We start from the raw sequence: 21,961 nt of genomic DNA, 5'->3' as shown, positions 1-21,961 counted from the left end.
CACAGCAGCGTCGCCACAAGGGTCCACACGCAGCAGAGGGCAGCGTCCGCAGACTCGCACCGGTCTGCGCCACTGTGGGCTTAATGAGAGCCCACGACAGTCTAATTGCTGCTGCCTGCCCGCTGGCCAATTACAACGCTCGCTCCTGCGGACGCGCGCCGAGGACGCGGCTGCACATCACAAATTGTTCGCATACTCGCCACGAGTCTGAAAGCACTTACTTCTGTCAAGACTTCAGTCGAACGTCGGCTCGTTTTACAGACTGCTGACTTGCAAAGAGCTCCTAAAATTGTTTTCCGGACGTTAAACAAATTCGATCTTCTTCGCTGCACGTTAGATTTAATTAACGCAGCTTCTGTTCCAGTTCGCATTGGACATCTGCCAGCCGAGACTTAACAATGCCGGCCTCGAAAAGAAAACCCGTGGAATGCCAAGACGGTGAAGGCTTACAACTGTCTATAAAGACAGAGTTCACTTGAAAAGAATTAATTTGTAAGTAGGCTGAAGATTACTAAAGTAAAAAAGCTTTCAAAATATTTAGATTGCCCAGATCACAGTTCAGGCATATCCTGATTACTGGCTAAAGCGATGTTGTACTGCCGCCTTCAGATACGTAAGTTAGAAATACACTGAGGTGTCAAAAGTATTTCAGTACCTCCTAATATCTTGGTGCACCATCTTTTCTCCGGCGTAGTGCAGCAACTCGACATGGGATCCACTCAACAAGTTGTCGGAAGTCCCCTTCAGAAATATTGAGCTATGCATTCTCTATAGCCATCCAGAAACACGAAACTCCTTCCAGCGCAGAATTTTGTCCACGGTTTGATCTCTCGATTATGTCCAATAAAGTTTCGATGGGATTCATGTCAGGCGATGTGGGTGGCCGCATCTTTCGCTAGAGTTGCCAAAATGTGCTTCAAATCAACTGCGAAGAACTGTGGCCCAGTTTCCCGTATGGAAACCAGAAATCCCGGAACGGGTGCAGTCGATCTCCAAGTAACCGAACAAAACTATCTACAGTCATTGATAAGTTCAGCTGTACCAGAAGACCCAGACCATCTCATGTAAACACAGCCCTCACTATTATGGACCAACCAACAGCTTGCACAGTGCCATGTTGACAACCAGGGTCCATGGCTTACTCGGTTCTGCACCATGCTCGAAGCCTACCAATAGCTTTTACCATCTAAAATCGTGACTCTGGTGACCAGACGACGGCTTTTCTGTCGTCGTTGGTCCAACCACTACGACCACGAGCTCAGGTGAGTCGCTGCAGGCGATGGCGTGCTGTACGTAGAGGCACTCACGTCGCTCATTTCCTGCCATAGACCATTAACGCCAAATTCCGCCGCACTTTCCTAACGGATACATTCATCGTACGCCCCACACACAGGCCTTGTTGCTTGTGTGTTAGCACTAACGACACTACGCAGACGCCGCTGCGCTCGGTCGTTAAGTGAGGACCGCCGGCCATTGTGTTGTCTGTTTTGAGAGACAATGCGTGAAATGCTGCATTCTTGGTACACTCCTCGAAGTGTGGGTTTCCGAAAATTGAATTCGCTAATGATATCCGAAATACCATGTCCCTCGCGTCCAGCTCCAACTACCATTCTGTCTGTTAATTGCTGTCTTGCTGCCATAATCATATCAGAAGCCTTTTCACGTGAATCACCTGAGTACAAACGACAGAGAGAAAGACAAATACAAAAAATATGTTAGCATAGATTAAGACGCTTATAGGACCATCAGTAATTTATTGTACAAAAATGATATTTGTGCATAAGTACATTATTACAAGCATTACCACAAGAAACAGGTTAACATGACCTCCCGTACATTATCGTACGAAAAGTAATGATGCCACTGCATAAAATTGCTACTAATGAGAGTAAAGAGCAAAAATTCATGGAACCCCGTATAGTGAAAGACGTAAAAAGAGTGGATGGTATCAGTAACTTAGTACAACATAAACTGACGAACGAAACTGTAGGCACAAAAGTTGTACAATAGAATTTTGAGGAAATGACCCATTCGCACAGGCTACAGGAAGTCATTTGAAGTTTTTTTTTCCCAAACCGTATGGATTTGAAAGTACTAAAAAATTGTCCACTGCCAAAGATCCATCTTACGCCCTTTGACTACTCTGTGAAGAGTAACCTTGTCTTCCAAATTCTTCGGAGTACTATTTGCAATCAGTAGATGTTCTGCAAACGTGTAGTCATGTATGTTTCCTACTTTATTTCGTAACAGACGATCTTCATATCTTGTCTTCACAGCTCTGCCTCTTTAACCAATGTAATTTAATGGCCAGTTGTTGTAGATTAATTTATAGACATCTGAATTGGAAAACGAGTTCCCAGTATTTTCCACTATATGCAGTCTTCTCTGCAAGATACTGTCTGTAGAGATAGAAACATTAGAGTTGTATTTGTTCACTAGGAGACGTTTAATCCTTTAAGAAACTTTTAATAAAAAGGGATTTCTTATTTTCGGAAGGAAGGTCGTGGCATAACGTCGAACATTTCCGAGAGATTTCCTTTCTGAAGATGTGATCTGCCATCATCTGGTCATACCTGTTATTGACTGCGATCGATTTGACGACGATTAACTCATTTAGCTGATTGGCAGGCGATGAAGGAGTAGTTACAAGACAGTGTATGGCGGAATAAAAGAACTATAGTATATGAGCTTTCAGACCCGCCGAATCAGCGGGGATAAGATTCTCTGAAAAAGATTGCTTGCGGAAGATGTTGAAACGGAAAGAATCATTTTATAGAGAAATAGTTAAATGAAGAGAATTGAGTTCTCCTTTTTCAATTTAAACTTCTTTCGTGAAGCTAATTTTCTCATGAAAATGGTTAAATTCAATGAAAAGTATTTCCATCTCGTCATAATTACCGTCGGTAATATCGTCAACATATTGCGCATAGAAACGAATTTTTTGACGTACCGGTACCTCCGAATTGAAGAACATTCTTTAAAGTGTGCTGATGAAGATAGCAGTCAGAATACTTCATAATTAAACCTTAAGGTTAAGTACATATTCTTCTGTCAGATGTGAAGCAGTTGTATGTAAGAGAAACTTTCAGGAAACTGATGAGTTCAGCAATCTATATTGTACCCATTTTTTGTGTTGTAGTAGATCTCTCTCAACGAAAGCTACAGCTGTATCGGCAGGAACATTTTGAGTTCTGTCTATTAAATATTTACTACTTTTTACAGAAAAGTTTTCTTCAAATTCAGACAAATCTTCAATTTTATAATGAAGGCACCTAGCCAACGTGTGATGGGTGCTACCTATTCCATTTACCACAGGAAGAATCGGATGACGTTTATGTACTGTGAACTGACTTCTGAGCACGTGTAGCTTCGGATTGATGTTCATAAGCTATATCTTTTAAACGTAGTGAAGAAACACTCTGTATTAGGCAAAACGTGCCGAATCTCTTTTAATAGGTCCGCGATTGAATCTACGGTAGCTACAACTATGTCACTATCATCAAGAAACTTTGTTTTGTGAAAATACTCTCTTTTTTATGAGCAATGACAACACTGTTCTCTTTATCGCTTCTGGAAATGAAAGAATCATTTTCTTTCAGGTTACCATAATGTTTGTATGAATTAAAGTTCGCCAATAAATGTTTAATAACTTTGTATTGAAACTGAAACAGTTAACAAAACTGAATAATACTATAAAATTAATAGCCAGAATTTACGAGAGACGCTAATTTGCGTCACAGCATGTTTTCCTGATGTAATCTGTAAAGTATTACACTAGTATAAGCGACTCTCCCAACTGCAAAAGCAGTTATGCCGGAACTAAACTGACTCTGTTTCATCATAAACTCACCAATAGTTGCATATAAGCCTTTCGATACATTTTCTGGGCTATGTCTAAGGACAAATTATAGTTTATTACTGTCGGACAACAAGAACCCTAATTTTTAATTAGTGTCAGTATAGTCTCCCTTTTATTATTACCAACTTTATAGTTTTTCTTTTTAATTTAGTGTTGCAACGTATTGGACAATACCTTTGTAGTGATGCACCATGTCCTCTAATTATAAACTATATGAATGGCAGCAGAATCACAAGAATTTCCATAGAACCGTAATTTTCCTTTGACATCATAAGGCAGATGTGAAAAAACTGTATTAATGGGGAGTAAAAACAGTGTCACTTACAAACAGGAACGCCATAAGAATTAAAACAGTCAATGAAACCAAGTAACAGGAGGATGGGTTCTCTTTGAAATTTTAAGAGAAGGACGTATAAAGGAAAATTCGTATCTGACAGCATCCATAGAAAAGTGAAGTGGAAATGAGTTGAGGTAAAGGTGAAATTTTCCGATAAAATGATTCTGGTGGTTTTACTGTATTGTGTAACAATGACGATGAGTGTGTGATGGGCATATTTCATCCCCTTCAATTATTAAGCAACAGCCTGTGCACCAATGTAATATTCTGTAGGGCTATATTTTAAATTTATTTCAGATTTCCTTTTTTTATCGTTTTATATGTGTGAATATGGAAAGAACGGGTTTTATGCAAAACAGAAGCATTATTTCAGTTGTAACATTAATTTCAGTGGATATGTTTATATTGTCTGCGTATTTCTGTAAGCTGTAGCTTGGTAGCGAACATTTTAGCTGACAGTGGGTGAGAAAAATTTTGAGTGAGGAAGCGACAGTCGATGAGAGAAGTAATTCATGGTGGACTCGGAAGTGTTAAAACTATAGGACGTGAGCACGTAGTTATCCTGTAAGAAATAATTGATTTGTGGGAAGTAGAACAGTTTTAGTAGTAGTGGGAGGAGGAGAAGTTTGGAGGATAACAGAGACAGTATCTGGAGATGGAGAGTGCTGTTATTTACAGCCAGCCGGAGTGGCCGTGCGGTCCTGGGCGCTACAGTCTGGAACCGAGCGACCGCTACGGTCGCAGGTTCGAATCCTGCCTCGGGCATGGACGTGTGAAATGTCCTTAGGTTAGTTAGGTTTAATTAGTTCTAAGTTCTAGGCGACTGATGACCTCAGAAGTTCAGTCGCATGGTGCTCAGAGCCATTTGAACATTTTGTTATTTACTAGGAAAAGGGAGTCAAACTTGGATTAGTCTTGGAGGCTATTTGTCGAACTGTTGTTACTATAATTTGCTAAAACTGCAAGAAGATTATTTTTATTTCGAAAATCAATGCCGATGTGAAAATCACAAGTGCTAAGACGGAAACAGAGAAGAAATTACAAGCAAGAAGACTTATTTCAAGACCACTACAGATAACGTTGGGAAATACAAAAATACCGATGAGGCATCGAACATTCCAGAACAAACAGCAATCGTATTAAGAGAGTGCAATTACACGGCGTTTTACTCGAGCAGCCAACCGAACTGTTTGCCGTGATATTTAAGGTAAAATAAAGACTGTGAATTGTTGCTCTGGTACTGTGCAACGGACTGTGTACCATTTGGTAAAGTGTAGTTTCACATTTTAGGGGTAACGATTCTGATTACTTGCAGAGAATGAAAAGTAATAAACTTGTGCCTTGCAATTGAAAGAGTAAATCTGTCATTATTGTTGAATGTGAAATTCTGTGTTTATAACAGCAGTCCGATAGAGTCCACTCTCGCATCCTTTTTGAAACGGCTTAAAGATATTTTGCCACTAAATGAGGCGTTGGAGAAGCAGCGAAATTTTATCTCAGATTTGGTAATTAAATTTTTTAATTAATGAGGTAGCCATCGCCATCTTGAGCAGTTCATCTACCTTCAAGAACACCAGAGTGCCAGCTCCAGACAACTTCCATCGCAGCAGCAGTGATAGGTAACAGTTAACGGCGATCCACTGAGTGCTGACTACTGTAACAACAATTAGCACTCTCTCTTACAGGACTAATTTTACAATTAGATGAGATAACGAAATTGTATTGGCATAGGGCTTATTCAAGGAAAATCATCTTGTTCCCTTTTTCCTCCAAGGCAGGAACTGTTCTCTTAAATATTTTTGAGAGAAATCTATAAGAGTGAGTTCAAATCCATCACCACCTTTGTCTTACGTTACGTAACAATTGAATCTTTAACGAAATAATAAATTAAGCTTACTAGATGAAATTCACAGTGGTAGTTTCACTTTAGATAACACTTAACGGTGTTCCTCTGAGTACTGACTACAGTAACATGAATTATCACACGCTCTTACATAAGTAATTTTAGAATTAGATGACATGTCTAAAATGTATGGAGATAGAGGATATTCATGGAATATAATCTTGTTTCATTTTTTCCACAAGGGTGAACGTAACGGGAATTCTTCTTTTAAATAGTTTCGAGAGAGTTTCAAGACAGTAGTATTTACTCAAGTATACAAGATTGAAAACAGGGAGTTCTTGTGAAACTTAACAGAAAATTATCTTTAGTTGACACCAACATTGAATTTAGACTTCATATAGAGGTACAATTATCATTTTCTGCTACTTGTGTTAGTAAGTATTGCAGTAAATTAACTCTCATAAGGATTCACATCGTCATACACAGCCAGCCAGTACGATAGCCAATAATTTCGTCACCATACCACCCTGCCATCACACAATCGATGGAGCAATTTTGTTCACCTAATCTGTGATTAAGAGCCACGTGGATAAATAATTGTGATACATGTCAGCATTACAAACAATTTCTCAGTTTTAGCTATCATATCAGATCTTCTCGTATTTGTATATTTATACCTACAAACGTTTTTAGTTTTATTCATTTTTTTCTAAGAGTGATTGCGAGTATGTATGTTTGGTGCTTTGATCATATTGGTCAAGTTTAAAGGAAAAACAAGTGACCAGACAATTCCATAGATGTAGTCTCGCATAGCAGGTGCACTGCGATGTTAAGTATCTGTGTCGGTGTAAGTACATTTGTTATGAAACCTTTATAGTCAGCGTGGGGAGAATATTGGTTTCGCTCGTATCTGTAAGTTTGCAAAAAGAGTTGGTAGGTCAAGTCAAGCATTTACAAGCTGAACCAGCTTTTGTGAAAACATATTAATCAAACCTGCTGTAGTCATGATAACTAGTAAAGAAGCAAATGTAGACAGAGAAGGTACGACTGCTTTACGTGGCGACCGTATGGCCGACTGCTGCTACTGTCAGCTGTTTAGAATAGTTTGGCAATATTCAGATAAAAGGATGTCTATCAGGTGAGTTTTCATACTCATTAGAGCTCATGCGAGATGGAAAGATATGAAGATGGTCGCTATTGATGAGACCATTGAACTACTTGATATAAGTAGTACTGTAGAAGAGGAAGGGTAGTGGAAACAGCGCAATTTGAGCTCAACCAGTAGCTACAAATGCTACAGCAGAAGCAGGGCCACCAGGAAAAGCCAATACTAATCTAGTACTCGACCATACACTCAGCAGATCAAAGATAAATGATGGTTCGGTCTGGGTTGAAAATGGAAATGGAAGCAATACAAAGTAAACTTTTTAAGCTAGATACCACAGAAAGGAAACCAGAAATGTGTCAAACTGAGTTGCAAACCTGAAATGCTGTCAGAACAGCGTAACCTCCAAGCAGAAATAAAAACAAGGAGATTAAATAAAAGCAGAACTTCAACCAAGTCAAATAAAAATAGTGCAGAAGATCGCTACGGGCAAGTCAAGTTAGGAATCATAGCCGAAGTAGAGCTAAAAATGAAGCATGAAGTCAGAACAGTGCAACAGAAAGCTGACAAGGAAATGGAGGATTTAAAAGAGCATACAGAGTCGGAGACTAAGGATAGGATTGCAAATATTACGGAACTGCTGGAGGTCAGGATTTTAGAATATGTTCAGACAAAGCTCGATGAACAAGTAAACTCTGTGGAAACCATAGTGCGAGAGGTTAACGAGAAGAAAGCAGAAGCAGCGTAAAGACTGTACAGGAAATGGACTACAGTCATTGAGCAAAAAGTAAGCAAAAGATATCAGCAATTACAAGAAGAATCAGGGAAAGTTGTAATGTGTGGGAATCCACTTTAGAACTTCGAGTAGCATTGCGAAAAGTCAAAATTCAATAATTTAAAATTTACAAGAGGCGGGTCAGTAAGTCGTAAGGTGTTTGTAGATGAGATACTACAGAATATACCAGCACACAGGAATGAGAGGAGGAAAACGGATACAGTCTGTGAGCTAGTGGAAGAGGATAATCAATACTGGACGAACAGTATGTGAAACCAATGTAAAATATTCGAATAGTTTGCCCAAAAGTTTATGGAGGAATTTTGGCGACCAGAAATACAAGGAAAGGTAGTGAGTGAATGCGCGTGGTGTCCGGAATATAGCAGTGTTGCAGCTTATTTTCAAGAAATCGTTAATAAGTAGCATCATTCGTACATATGAACCAATGGCGAACAACAGACTTAGGACCGTGGAGAACAGTGCCAAAAACAATGCCGGGAGTAAGTGATGAAGGGTCGTGGAAAGGTTTAAACAGTTTTCTTAGAAGAATAGAGTGGGCTGAAGCATGCTTCAGTGGCAGTCGCACGAGAGAATCGAGTACAAACTGCATGACAGGGTAAGTTGGAAGTAACTATAGTGGACGCGGAGGGCGAGATCGAAATCATCGTGGAGGTCCTAACGACGGAGTTGAAAGTGTGAGAGCAGAAGTGGGGGGCAGGGATCAAAACGCGGACTGATAGGAAAATAAATACACGCTTATATGGCAGTCCGCTCATATGCGGCATGGTAGCCAAGGATATACAGGGTTTTACAAAAAGGTACGGCCAAACATTCAGGAAACATTCCTCACACACAAATTAAGAAAAGATGTTATGTGGACATGTGTCCGGAAACGCTTAATTTCCATGTTAGAGCTGATTTTAGTTTCGTCAGTATGTACTGTACTTCCCCGATTCACCGCCAGTTGGCCCAATTGAAGGAAGGTAATGTTGACTTCGGTGCTTGTGTTGACATGCGACTCATTGCTCTACAGAACTAAAATCAAGCACATCAGTACGTAGCATCAACAGGTTAGTGTTCATCACGAACGTGGTTTTACAGTGACTGTAATGTTTACAAATGCGGAGTCGGCAGATGCCCATTTGATGTATGGATTAGCACGGGGCAATAGCCGTGGCGCGGTACGTTTGTACCGAGACAGATTTCCAGAACGAAGATGTCCCGACAGGAAGACGTTCGAAGCAATTGATCGGCGTCTTAGGGAGCACGGAACGTTCCAGCCTATGACTCGCGACTGGGGAAGACCTAGAACGACGAGGACACCTGCAATGGACGAGGCCATTCTTCGTGCAGTTGACGATAACCCTAATGTCAGCGTCAGAGAAGTTGCTGCTGTACAAGGTAACGCTGACCACGTCACTGTACGGAGAGTGCTACGGGAGAACCAGTTGTTTCCCTACCATATACAGCGTGTGCAGGCACTATCAGCAGCTGATTGGCCCCCACGGGTACACTTCTGCGAATGGTTCATCCAACAATCTGTCAATCCTCATTTCAGTGCAAATGTTCTCTTTACGGATGAGGCTTCATTTTAACGTGATCAAATTTTAAATTTTCACGATCAACATGTGTGGGCTGACGAGAATCCGCATGCAGTTGTGCAATCACGTCATCAACACAGATTTTCTGTGAACGTTTGGGCAGGCATTGTTGGTGATGTCTTGATTGGGCCCCATGTTCTTCCACCTACGCTCAATGGAGCACGTTATCATGATTTCATACGGGATACTCTACCTGTGCTGCTAGAACATGTGCCTTTACAAGTATGACACAACATATGGTTCATGCACGATGGAGCTCCTGCACATTTCAGTCTAAGTGTTCGTACGCTTCTCAACAACAGATTCGGTGACCGATGGATTGGGAGAGGCGGACCAATTCCATGGTCTCCACGCTCTCCTGACGCCTACCCTCTTGACTTTCGTTTATGGGGGCATTTGAAAGCTCTTGTCTACGCAACCCAGGTACCAAATGTAGAGACTCTTCGTGCTCGTATTGTGGACGGCTGTGATACAATACGCCATTCTCCAGGGCTGCATCAGCGCATCAGGGATTCCATGCGACGGAGGGTGGATGCATGTATCCTCGCTAACGGAGGACATTTTGAACATATCCTGTAACAAAGTGTTTGAAGTCATGCTGGTACGTTCTGTTGCTGTGTGTTTCCATTCCATGATTAATGTGATTTGAAGAGAAGTAATAAAATGAGCTGTAACATGGAAAGTAAGCGTTTTCGGACACATGTCCACATAACATATTTTCTTTCTTTGTGTGTGAGGAATGTTTCCTGAAAGTTTGGCTGTACCTTTTTGTAACACTCTGTATACAGTATTTGGTATAGGTAATGCTATAAATATTACCAATTTAAAGATAACGAGCAGGTAACAACCGGACAGTAAAGGTAGGAAATTGTTTACGGACATCTTCAGCAATACAGGGCCAAATAGGGCGAGGGGCAACAATGATTACCGACTGGCTGCAGTCAACAGCCGCGAAGATGTGTTTCATTGCTTAAGCAACAGCCTCCAAACCAATTTCGTATTTCATAGAAATGTGTTGTAAAATTGTAAATACATGTAATTTTTTTCTTTTAAAGGTTCTGTACTTATTTATGTGGTTTTATATCTGAAAACATGTAATGAAAAGTTATTACGTAATAAACAATCTTAGTTGATAAGAGTTTGGCCCAAAATATGTTTTCAATGTACGTATGTATACTGTCTATGTATTTCTAGAAGATTCTGACTGAAGTACATATTTTGACGGTATAATGAAAAACTATGAGCTAGGGAGTGACCGTTAATATGCTTTACAGTTCACTGTGGGACTGGGAAATGTTAAGATAGTCGGACGTAAGCAAGTAATTATTTTGTGAAAATTAATTGATTTGTGGGAAGAAGAATAGTTTTAGTAGTAGTGGAAGCAGTTTGTAGGATAGCACAGACATTGTCTTGACACCGAGATAATTTGTTACCTACAAGGAACGGTGAGTCGAAGTTAAAACGTTCTGGGAGACCATTTGCTGCACTATGGTTACTATGATCTGTAGACATTACAAGCAAGAAGACCTATTTCAAAGCTATTGCAGAAGACACTGGGAAAAATAAAGCAGATAAGAGTCATCAAACCTTCCAGAACCAGCAGCAGTTGCCATAAGAGAGTGTATTTCTGTTCACTTATAGTTCATGGGTAGTAATAATCTGACGCGTTGCAATTTAGATGAGTAGTTAAGCAGTCGTAATTTTTGAAACTGAAAGTCGCCGTCGGCAATACTAACCCGATACCGTCGAGTTCCGCATCATTTTGTAAGCACTCTGACGTTCTTTACAATGTATTTTGCTATTAAATGATGCACTAAAGTCTGGAATGTTTCGGAAAAGTAACACCTCGGGTCCGAGATTAACCATCTGATGATGGTGTGCAGTAGCAGTTGGCACTCTGCTCGTGACATTAGGTCACTGCTGATGATGAAACCGAGTCACTATGCCTTTAAACCAACGCAGGATGATCACCACATAGTACTGCTTCCATTCAGCACTGCAAAAACTGTAAGGTTGAGTACAAAACATGTAAGCGATCAGACCAGTCTTACTCAAAAAAAGATACGTTACACCCCGTTAAAAATGTTCTCAGCCTGAACATACCAGTGACTAATAATATTTATTGCGTTGCTAAAGTTGTGGAGGCCAGTCTATTCACATTGTTTCCAATTACTGTCTTGCAAGTCAGAGTAATTTTTAGTACTGGAATTTTGGTAAGTCGGCTCTGACTCAGCGCAATCTGTTAAATAAACAGAAGGTTTTGATTGAACAAATGAACAAACTTGCTGATACATCAAACTATTGGGGCTATGTGACCTGTGAAGTAATTGAAATTAGACTACGCGAAAGCAGCTTCGACAGAGATACCGGCTATGCACTTAGCAATGCACTTGATAAGGAAATGGCTCTGAAGAAGGCTTCTCGTACATTAATCTCCGATGCGAGCGATGAGGCTGCAAGCGACGGTGGGTAGAAAGTGCAATCGAAATCAATGGACGCAGGTGACGCCACCTCATTGCGTGCCATTTCCGTAGTGTCATCATGACGTAATGCGGTCAACAAGATGGAGTCTTCTGGGCATAAACGTGAGAGGCTTGCCAGGTTCACCCTCATACGGGGCTGTAATTCCTTAACTCCATTTAACTACTAGAAGCTGCTTTATTAGATGCGAAATCCGAAAATCAGCCCCGATGTACAATCATCGTCTGTTCTCTTCGCTACGTCGGTGCCGATAAGTTTGTTTTTCCAGTCCCGGACGAACGCTGCCTGCATCGACAGACCGCACTACAAGGTGCGATGCATCAACATGAAGACATCACTCGGAACCGCTGCTACAACAGCAGCAACCGTCGCAACCTAAAAAGCACCGACTACTTCCTGGACAACAACATGGACAAGGACTACTTGTTGGCCGTTCACAGGAGCTATCCAGCACTGCCAACGGCACCACTGGCCGCCCAAGCAACAGCACCATCACCGCCAGAATTCGCAGCACCAGCCACATCAGTGTCAACAGCAGCAGACACTCCATCACCAGATGTATCAACAACTCCACCAGCCACAACACCAGCTACAACGATACCTGTACGTAAACGTTCCATACCTGCCAGTCATCCCACAAATTTCTTTTCATACAACATAAAACTATCGCAGACACTAACAGAAAGCCCAATACAAGTGAGGGTCACGTTGAAACCAAGATTAACCTATCAATCTTTTTCGGAAGATGATGACGAGCTGACTGTAGTAATTCCAGGCCACAAAACCTAATACCTTTCTCTTCCTTTATGTTAAGGAAATGTTGTGGCAAATTACTAACCCTCAAGACACCCCTAAGTCATATTCAATGATATCTGTCGTCACTGTAAAGCCAGCAGCTCAACCGCAGGAGAGATTCTGTCATAATCAATACCAGTGACCCACATTCCCCGTCATCCCTAATCCCTGCTCTCCTATTTTGGTGGAAATGAAGCCAGAAAAATCTTCACATAAACTGTGCAAAAACAAACACAGCCTCTACCCCGACCCTCAGGACGTTCACAGCATTAATCATAAAGGTTGAGTTATAGTACACAGATAAAGAAACTGAAAGATAACTCGCAACCAGGAATCAATGAACAAAAGCTCAAGCCACTACGCATTAGGAGTGATAATGGACCTCACTTCTAACCAAGAATATTTTCACAATCACCAGACACCATAGACCAACACATAAAAAATGGAACCTTTTTTTACTACAGGAAACATCCTGCAGAAAAGTGAAGGACAGCCTTAAAACTGTATCGATGTTAGCAATATAGACCACCTGATCTAAAATTGCAAGGAGTTATTCACCCGTCGTCACTGTAATGAACAACATGTTCACAAGCAATGCCAAAACTCATAAGCTTCCCAATTATCTGCAACACCTGCGACCAATCACACCCTACGTACTTCCACCAACGAAGTTCCATACCTTCTCAGCAACACCTGAACTCACGATCCCTTTATGATAGTCGATACACCACTGTACTCCGTCCTCCAACCGCCAGTGAAGACATCAGTTCCGTAATTTCCGTCCTCCAAAACATCCATTCTTTTGGAAGACTGCACATATTACAGCAAATAAACGTTGCCGCCTGTACCATCTTCAATCTCAATACATATTTCATCTGTTCCCAAAATCAAATCTGTTAATTTTAAGTCGCCTGGATACACTCGTTTTAAGTTATCTCTCAGACACATCCCCCTTTGAAAATGGCTCAGCAGACATACAACATCGTACCCTTCGCTCCAGTAAACATCTTCTTACCCTTACCCTTCTGGAACACGAAATACATCTCTTCTCCGCAACGAAAACTTCTGCCAGCACAGCCATTCCACACATGTCTACTTATATGATACATCGCACTAATAATCCCAATCGTATTGCCCGTGGTGGAGCATCCATCGTACATATCCGAAACATCCCTTACACTACCCAATCGCTCCTAAATTATCCATCTGTGCTCCTCGTCCTCATCAAATTTTCCCATAAATTCACATTAACCCTTGCTGCAGTCTACATCCGTCCAAACTATCCAATGTTTTTCGAGTTCCTAACCAATATTCACCGTAGCTTAACGCTGCCGACCTTAACCTGAACTCCAACATAATTGGCGAAAAACAATGGTGGGTCACTTTGTCAATGTCCTTAATAACCACATTTGTACCACACCCAGCCTGCTGCAGATACAAGCCTGCATCCTCTTTAGGAGCAAAAAAGCAGAGGTCTTAGATCCAAATAAGTGTAATCAACTACCTGTCCGTCTTCAGATCTCGTACCATGTCCCAGACTAAACCTTCTCGTACCTAATCATCCACTGTGCCCAATCCCGGCTGATTATTGTGCAGGCAGAAATGCATACAGTTCCCAAATACATGCCCTAAGGAAAAGCCTTATCTTTACCCTTCAGAATCATGACAATATCAGGCATCAGGTTTTACCCTACAACACACCATCTCAGATGCATGCTCCATGCTGTCTACTACAGCCATCCAACTCTCTCTCCTCATACTCTTGTCCTGCTCCAACAATTCCATCGTGTCTACAGAACATTCCTATGTACTCATGACTGAGACAGGCTCAAACGCATCTGACAGCTTCAGCATCATGCTTATAATTACATACAAGTTAACGACATGATTTGTATTAAACTGAAGGAAATACCTGTAAGGTCCATATAACATTGGAAAGTATTCCCCGGGCTGTTTGTAAACAACCACATTCCAACACACCCCATCCTACATAACACCAGACCGCTACCTTGATAACCTCATGAAACCCAATCACTTCCCATTCTAACTGGATGACACATTCAGTATCCCATATGACCGCAACTTTGATTCCTCGAAGGTTGCCTATGTGTATCAACATAGTTACCTCATAGCAGAAGAACAACTGCCTCATAATTTTTCAATTAATTAATTCCGTAACATTAAAGTCCTGTCTTGCATATGTATGTACTTTATTCATTTTGTCATTATTCACCATTTAAAACCTGTTCTGTGATTAATGAAAGCTATTGAAAAGTAATATTATTTGTGCTAAAAAGGTGGCACAATACTGAAATGCACTTGGCATAGTTCTCATAATCGCCTTTTGATATGCAATTAGCTAGCATGTGCCACAGTTAAATACGAAACGCGACTTGCCACCCTTGTACTTATGGTGTATCGTGAAGTGGGCGGATGAGGATTTACCTACGTAGCGTAGGCCGTGCATGCTCCATAGAACACAGCAACTTGGTCTGTGGGTCTTGCGAGGCGTGTTTACAGTCTGCAGCCGCTTCCGACCGCCTCGACCTTCAATCATACAATATTTACCAGCGTATTTTAAGGAAAGTTTGAATCACAATCGCAACATGCATTACATCACTATACGCGACTTCTCCAGAGTGTTCGAATGATGGTAAAAAGTGTATAATATCTCATTTAAAAAACATGTACTTCCCTAATTGTCTCGGTCAATATAAACTTTGTGATTATTGTGCATATACCAACGTATGTGCCCATAGTCCGCTATGATTCGCCGAAAGCCGCATGCCGAGAGATGCAATCGCCCCCGGAATAAAGGGGTTGTTACGTCTTATGCGACTCACCCTGTATATGGCGTTACATGTTGCTAGAAAGCAGTCCCTGCTGAGTTCTCATAATTTAATATCAGAGGATTTCTAATTAATTGAAATCATTTTGTCAAACGTATCTTTGACATTCAAACTTGTGTGTGTGTGTATTTTGGTCCGGCTTCTGACTTCCTACACACTTGTAATTATTACGTGGTCTCAGATTCAATACATTCATTAACAAACAATAACTTTCGCTCTCTTACGAGCTGGTGACTGTAATTAATTAATCTGGAATCAAAATTTCAGTCTATTTCAATGACTTATTCGAAAATATATCTAGCTACAGTGATTTATTTGTTTTTATACAAAATGTCCTTCTCGATTGTTGTCGTACAAGGTAGACAGCTGTGCGACAAGTCCTGTTATATACGTAATTGCACTCTTCAGGGTAGCATTATTCTTAGATATCGATGCCTTTCCTAATACATCAGATAGGTTCGGCTACCTGGATAATTAAAATGACTGATTACCAAAGAGTATAGCCACGTTTGATATGGCTAAATATGTGACACGACATCCCAATTTGTAAATATTGGTGTTCCGAGGCTAGAAGGAAATGAAACATCGTTTGAATGCAGCTATAGTCAGAGAGTTTGCATTGCCAAATAAGAAACATGAAGAATTTAGAACTCGACAACAGAGACGGAGCTGCAGCTACCAAGTCACGAGGCGAACTCTTTAGGACGAAAGAGTGAGCCTGCTGGTCACTGTGAAACAAATAATGTAATAGACGTAGGATACGTAAATTACGAGTCAACAAATGACATATTCATTTTGAGAAAGTTCGGAGGAGACTGTTACAGAATATTCTGAGTCGCAGACGGAGCGGAAACGAAAACAGAACTGCATTAAACCAGACGTTTGATTGGAGCGTGGTGATGCAGACGATTAAAACAATGAATAATGAGATGGGTAATCTTAAAACCTGTCAATACGCAATGATTTAGGCAGTTCAATATTAGGCTGGTGCTTAGGTTCGTAGTGTTTTTGTTTAGCAGTTTGGTATTCCGGTAAGTATGGATTTATTTATCGACTGTCATTCTTATTGTTGCTATTTGAATTTACGTGTTGACATGTTGTCATTTAGAGACAGTGAGTGGAACTGTGAATGCTACAAAACGGATTGCCTTATGGAGGAAGCGGAATATTTCCTGCGTATCGTATGTCTGAGTTCAATAGAGGGATACCAACAGCGGAGGCAGCAGAAATATTTGCCATTGAATAGACCGGGGCAAGAAAATAGTATTCTCATTTTAAGAAGGATCCTTCTAACATTAATGACCCTCCGTGTTCAGGAAGACCTTCAGGGTTTTGTTAAGATCGTCTAATCGCATTAATCCACAATGATCCACGTCAGTGTACTAGAGAAATGGCAGATGTGATGAGATGTGATCATCTACCATCGTGCGGCATTTGGATGCAATTGCGTAGTGTAACACTTATATCGATCAGAAGTAGATTTATTTTATGTTACTGTGTATTTACAAGTTATGAAGTGTGTATTCTTTGTTGTTCAGACTCCTTGATGTATGGCAAGAAAATTAGAGTTTTATAATGTATTTATGAAGAAGCAAAATAATACGTTTTAAATTTAAATTATCATAATATGAGTATGTTTATTAAAAGGAATATGTTTGTTAAAAGCTGGTTCATGCTTAGGACAATTGTATTAGTAACACGTAAACGCTTAGGGAAGTCCCTCCACAACGGAAGTGGCATGGCGCGATGTAAAATTGGGTTTGGCGGTCGAACTGAGCGGCTCCTTTGTGTGAACGTCAGGCAGTGTGTGGCTAGCCAAACCAAGATGGACATCGACGGTGCTAAGAGAGGCAACTGGAAGCTGCATTAAAATGGATTTACCACGGAGATGGATCTAGCTATTATTTGATATTCACGGCATAATAGGATGGCTCTAATATGTGGAAAATCCGACGCCAAGAAGAGAATTTTAGAGCATTCGCACATCAAGAGCCGTTGAGTACAGTTAGCCGAAATTGCGCCTGCCACCTCCCTTCGCCACTGCTTTACAAACTTCATACATTCAGTTAAGTAATGTATATGGGCAAGCACCAGTTAATGTGTGTGTTGTTTCAATAATAATCACATAAATTCGTGTATGGAACTATATTTTCAATCCTGATGACGAACCTAAGCAGGGTTCTCACCTAAGTGCTACTAAAGCCGAGTATCGTGATTTAAATAAACGGTTCTTGCATTCATTTGTTTAAATGTGATTTTTTGTTTGAAGTAAAAGAAGTTGTTAAAGTTAAAGGTAAAACCACAAAAGTGAAGTTGGACAGGCTTTTGCTAAAGTATCCTTAGTTTATTATAAAATATAGCTTTTTCGTATAACAGTGTAAGATCGTGTAAATATTATTGCAAGGAATACCTGCTTCACAGGTAATTAAAGTTCAAATATGTATAAATCTTTAATGAAAAGATTTACGATGGTATTGTTACAAGAAAAATTATTCACAATTTTAAGGAAGGTGTATTTTTGGTACCCATCATGAAAGGTTGAGCCTAGTGATGTATTTTATTGAGTTTCTAAGTAATTTAAGTGAATGATTAGCCTTTAGAGTTAGTCTTTACTATTGTAATTATCAAAGAGCTTTCACTAGTCAACCAATACTTTTTTATGTGTCCCCATCATATTCTCCACCTATTAAGAAAAAATTGAGCTGTCACTGTTACTAAGGAAAACTGCTATATTTAGAGGAGCTTAAACTGCTTATTTATGTTGTAATTCATCCTTATTTGTGTATTTCTTGTCAGTCAAGATATAAGCCCCTCATGTCCAAATTTTGTTCTGTGCTTTGTGCGGTGACATTTCAGTATTTGATTACGTAATGCTCTAGTGTGGCTGTCATTAGTATGAGTTGGTGCAAATTTGCTCCCCATAATTTACTGGTGTGTTTGTTGTTGGTAACTGCTGCTGTACATCTCACAGAGCGCACTGTATCAGTTTGTATCCTGTTAGCTATTCTAAGGGAAATCTCAACAAAAATAACTTCAATAATCAATATTCAATTTTCTCAAATATATATTTCCAAATTATTGTACCTAATTGGGCTGGCAACCGTTCATTTATTTTATCATTTATGATTTTTCTACTTTCGTTAACTCCCAAGATCAAAGCCCGTTTAGGTTTTCAGTTATTTACCAACTTCAAAATTATAATCCAATACCTTTGTCCATTAGACACACGCGCGATGCAACTTCTAAATCTTCTCAGAGAGGAACAGTAGCATGTTTCACGGCACGTTAGTCTTACAATAGGTTCAAAAAATCGAATGGGTGCATACCGTATGGCCTAAGCCTAAATTACAAAAAGCAGCATGAGTTCAAATATGTGCATTTCAGCTAGGACGTCATCTATAGGCTCTTGCAAAACCGACCATTCCCGTCCTGTACCGTTACTGGTGACGAGAAATGGTGAATTTACGATAACGTAAGAAAAGGAAAGGCCAAACAAACTCCCCGTACAAAGACTTGTGCGCACCCAAAAAAGATAAAACTATACATGTGGTGGTACAGCGATGATCGGGGGTACTACTGCTTCCCTGCGGTATAACCAACACTGCTTGGATTTATTATCAACAAATGAGACGTCTTGCAGACGGAGTCCAAGAACTAAGACCTACAACATAATTACAAATTTATGGGAAAAGAGATTTTTTATAGAAATGTATATGTACTGAGTAACAATACAAGACAGAGACAGTACTTACATGTCACGTATAAAATAAATAACAGGCCAGGAGGGCTTTAGTAAGAGAATTTCTTAAAAAGATTGCATGAAGGCGAGCTGCTATGGGCTGCTCATACCTGTACAGCCACAGATTGCAACGGACTCAGGCGCCTGCGTTAACAAGTGCAGGCAGGTGAACATGACATTGCATCGAGAGTGCTATCTAGTAGCCTCAATTACAACTTGGCTACTTAAAATTCAACTGTGGACAGAATATTATTCAGTACATAACGTAAAAGGCTATATTTTGTTTAGCAGCAACAAATAAAGTAACATTTTGTCTACATCAGAGCTTAGAAGTACAGTTCGAAGCACCGAAGCACAAAAACATCATTATAGAAAATACAAAAAGGGCTGAAAGACACAGCCTGTAGAAAACTTTATAACATGAAATAGAGCCAATAAACCATTTAATAAACGAAATATTATGAGTTCACTTATATGGAAAAACATTTCGGTAAACGGCGCGAGGAGACACGAAATCAAATGTCAAGCAACGGCGTTATACCGTTGAAGAAATTTTTATTAAGCAATTGCAGCTGCTCATTGAGAATGAGACTACCTTTTCTAGAAAAATGTTTAAAAGTCTCAAATTCATCAAGAATATCTAATCTACGCCTGTGCAGAATGTTAATATCGTAAATAGCTTTAGTCGCGTGATCTGTAATGAGAATACGGTCGGCAAAAGACGAATTTTTGGGGCTAGTGCCATTTTTTCCTAATAGGTGTTCTTTATATCTGCTTGTAAAGGCACGTCCTGTTTGTGCAATGTAGTAAGAAGAGCAGTTGTAGCAGAAAATCTTATAGACGCAAGAACTTTGTAAAAGGAAACGAATCTATTTTACATTATGAATGAAATTTCTTTTTTTTCAAATTGTTATTGGTAGAAAAGGCAACGTTGAGGTTGTATTTATTACGAAAAAGGCGTTGGATCTGATAGGAGACTCCATGAGAGGACTAGAACAGAATTTTTTGGATTACATTCAGTGACAGAGGTGCCGGGCGTAGTAACTTTTTTAAGGATGTCATCTGCTATGCCATGTTTATACCCGTTACTAACTGCTATCGTTTTCAGTAAATTGATTTCGTCTACAGTGGTCCACTAATGTCCGTACACGGAGCCGATCTGATCACTAATGTCCGGCCGAGGCTGTCAGGAGCGGAGCTTATATTCACTTCTTGCAGGGGGCACTCACGTTGCGGCTCGGTCCAAGTCACCGGGCTATTAGCTAACGTTTCCTCACCGCCTTCTCCGGTGTTGCGCCCGTCCTCTTTGCTCAGACGCTTGTGGTTACGCCAGAACAGTAGACATGGTCGCCACAAACAACGAATATTACGTTGTTGTTGAATGTTTCATAATATTAAGCTTATACATCTAACGGTGTCAAACGAGATAATTCTCCACACTTCCATTGTTAAAATGAAGCAGTATGTAGTTGTTACAGAATCGAGTCATTAATCTATGATGAATGCTGACTATAATATAATTGAAGGTGCACCAGAAAGGCAAATTTGTCACTGTCAATGAGATAAGTAATTAAAAATGATAGGAATTGCTGTGAACAGATACATCATGACACAACTTGTCGATTTTAATATATATAAATACTGTTACTCTTGTTATTACAGAAGTTAATCCGCCCAGATCACATGAAAGTACGCAAGCATTCCTAGTTTCAGTCAAATTAAATCGACATTGTCAGATAATTTGTATACAAATGATTCTGAGATCACGTTCAATACAGTTTATAGAGTCAGATAATCCTACAGAACAAGTATTTTGGATCTAGAATCAATAGTGTAAGAATGGAGGTCCATTTGAATATGTGTTCAATCCTTCTACGATACGTGTAACTTGTGGGAAGGGGAGAGGGGGTAAGGGAGGGAACTGCATGAGCACTCATTGGCAGAAATGTCACGTACTTCTTGGACTATAGTGGTGGGAGGGTTGCTCTTGGGAGCAGGAAGGACTGAGAATAGGGAAGAACAATTCAGGACATCAGTCGAGAAGGAAAAGCTCTACTTTACTGCTATCGCAGAGTGCAGCAGAGCGGAGTGATTCGGATCGCTTATCGGATCTTGGTTAAAGGCATCGAAGAAAAGGTATGAAGGAATTTATATACTCAGCACACACGGCAGCTTATCTTACGGAGGATTCTGTCGACTTCCGTGTCACACCAGATAGTTCAAAGGTTGTTGGTATATTTCACTAATTGACTGCTTCTTGGACCAACAGCAGAAATTTTGACGTTACTGGATAAACCACCCGTTCTTAAAAATTGAATCGGTAATGTAACTTACGTTTACTACGTCGTTTCCCTGTTTGTTTGTGACCATTAATTTTGAATTAGGGTGACTTAACTGCCCTCAATTATTCGGCCGCAAGATCGCCGTTTGTTGTATTTTGCAAGTACAGTAACAAGACGCAAAGGAGACGGTGGTTGACTCGTACCTAGGACTTTTAGAAGCCAAGCTTTCTTCAGAGCCGTACACTAGCCCCTCCGTCATGTTAGAAGTAGAGAGCACCGTCGCAGAATGGAGGGT

This window comes from Schistocerca piceifrons, chromosome 7 (genome assembly GCF_021461385.2).
Source record: "Schistocerca piceifrons isolate TAMUIC-IGC-003096 chromosome 7, iqSchPice1.1, whole genome shotgun sequence".
Classification (NCBI taxonomy): domain Eukaryota; kingdom Metazoa; phylum Arthropoda; class Insecta; order Orthoptera; family Acrididae; genus Schistocerca; species Schistocerca piceifrons.
The sequence above is the reverse complement of the archived record's forward strand: the minus strand, read 5'-3'. Positions refer to the sequence as shown.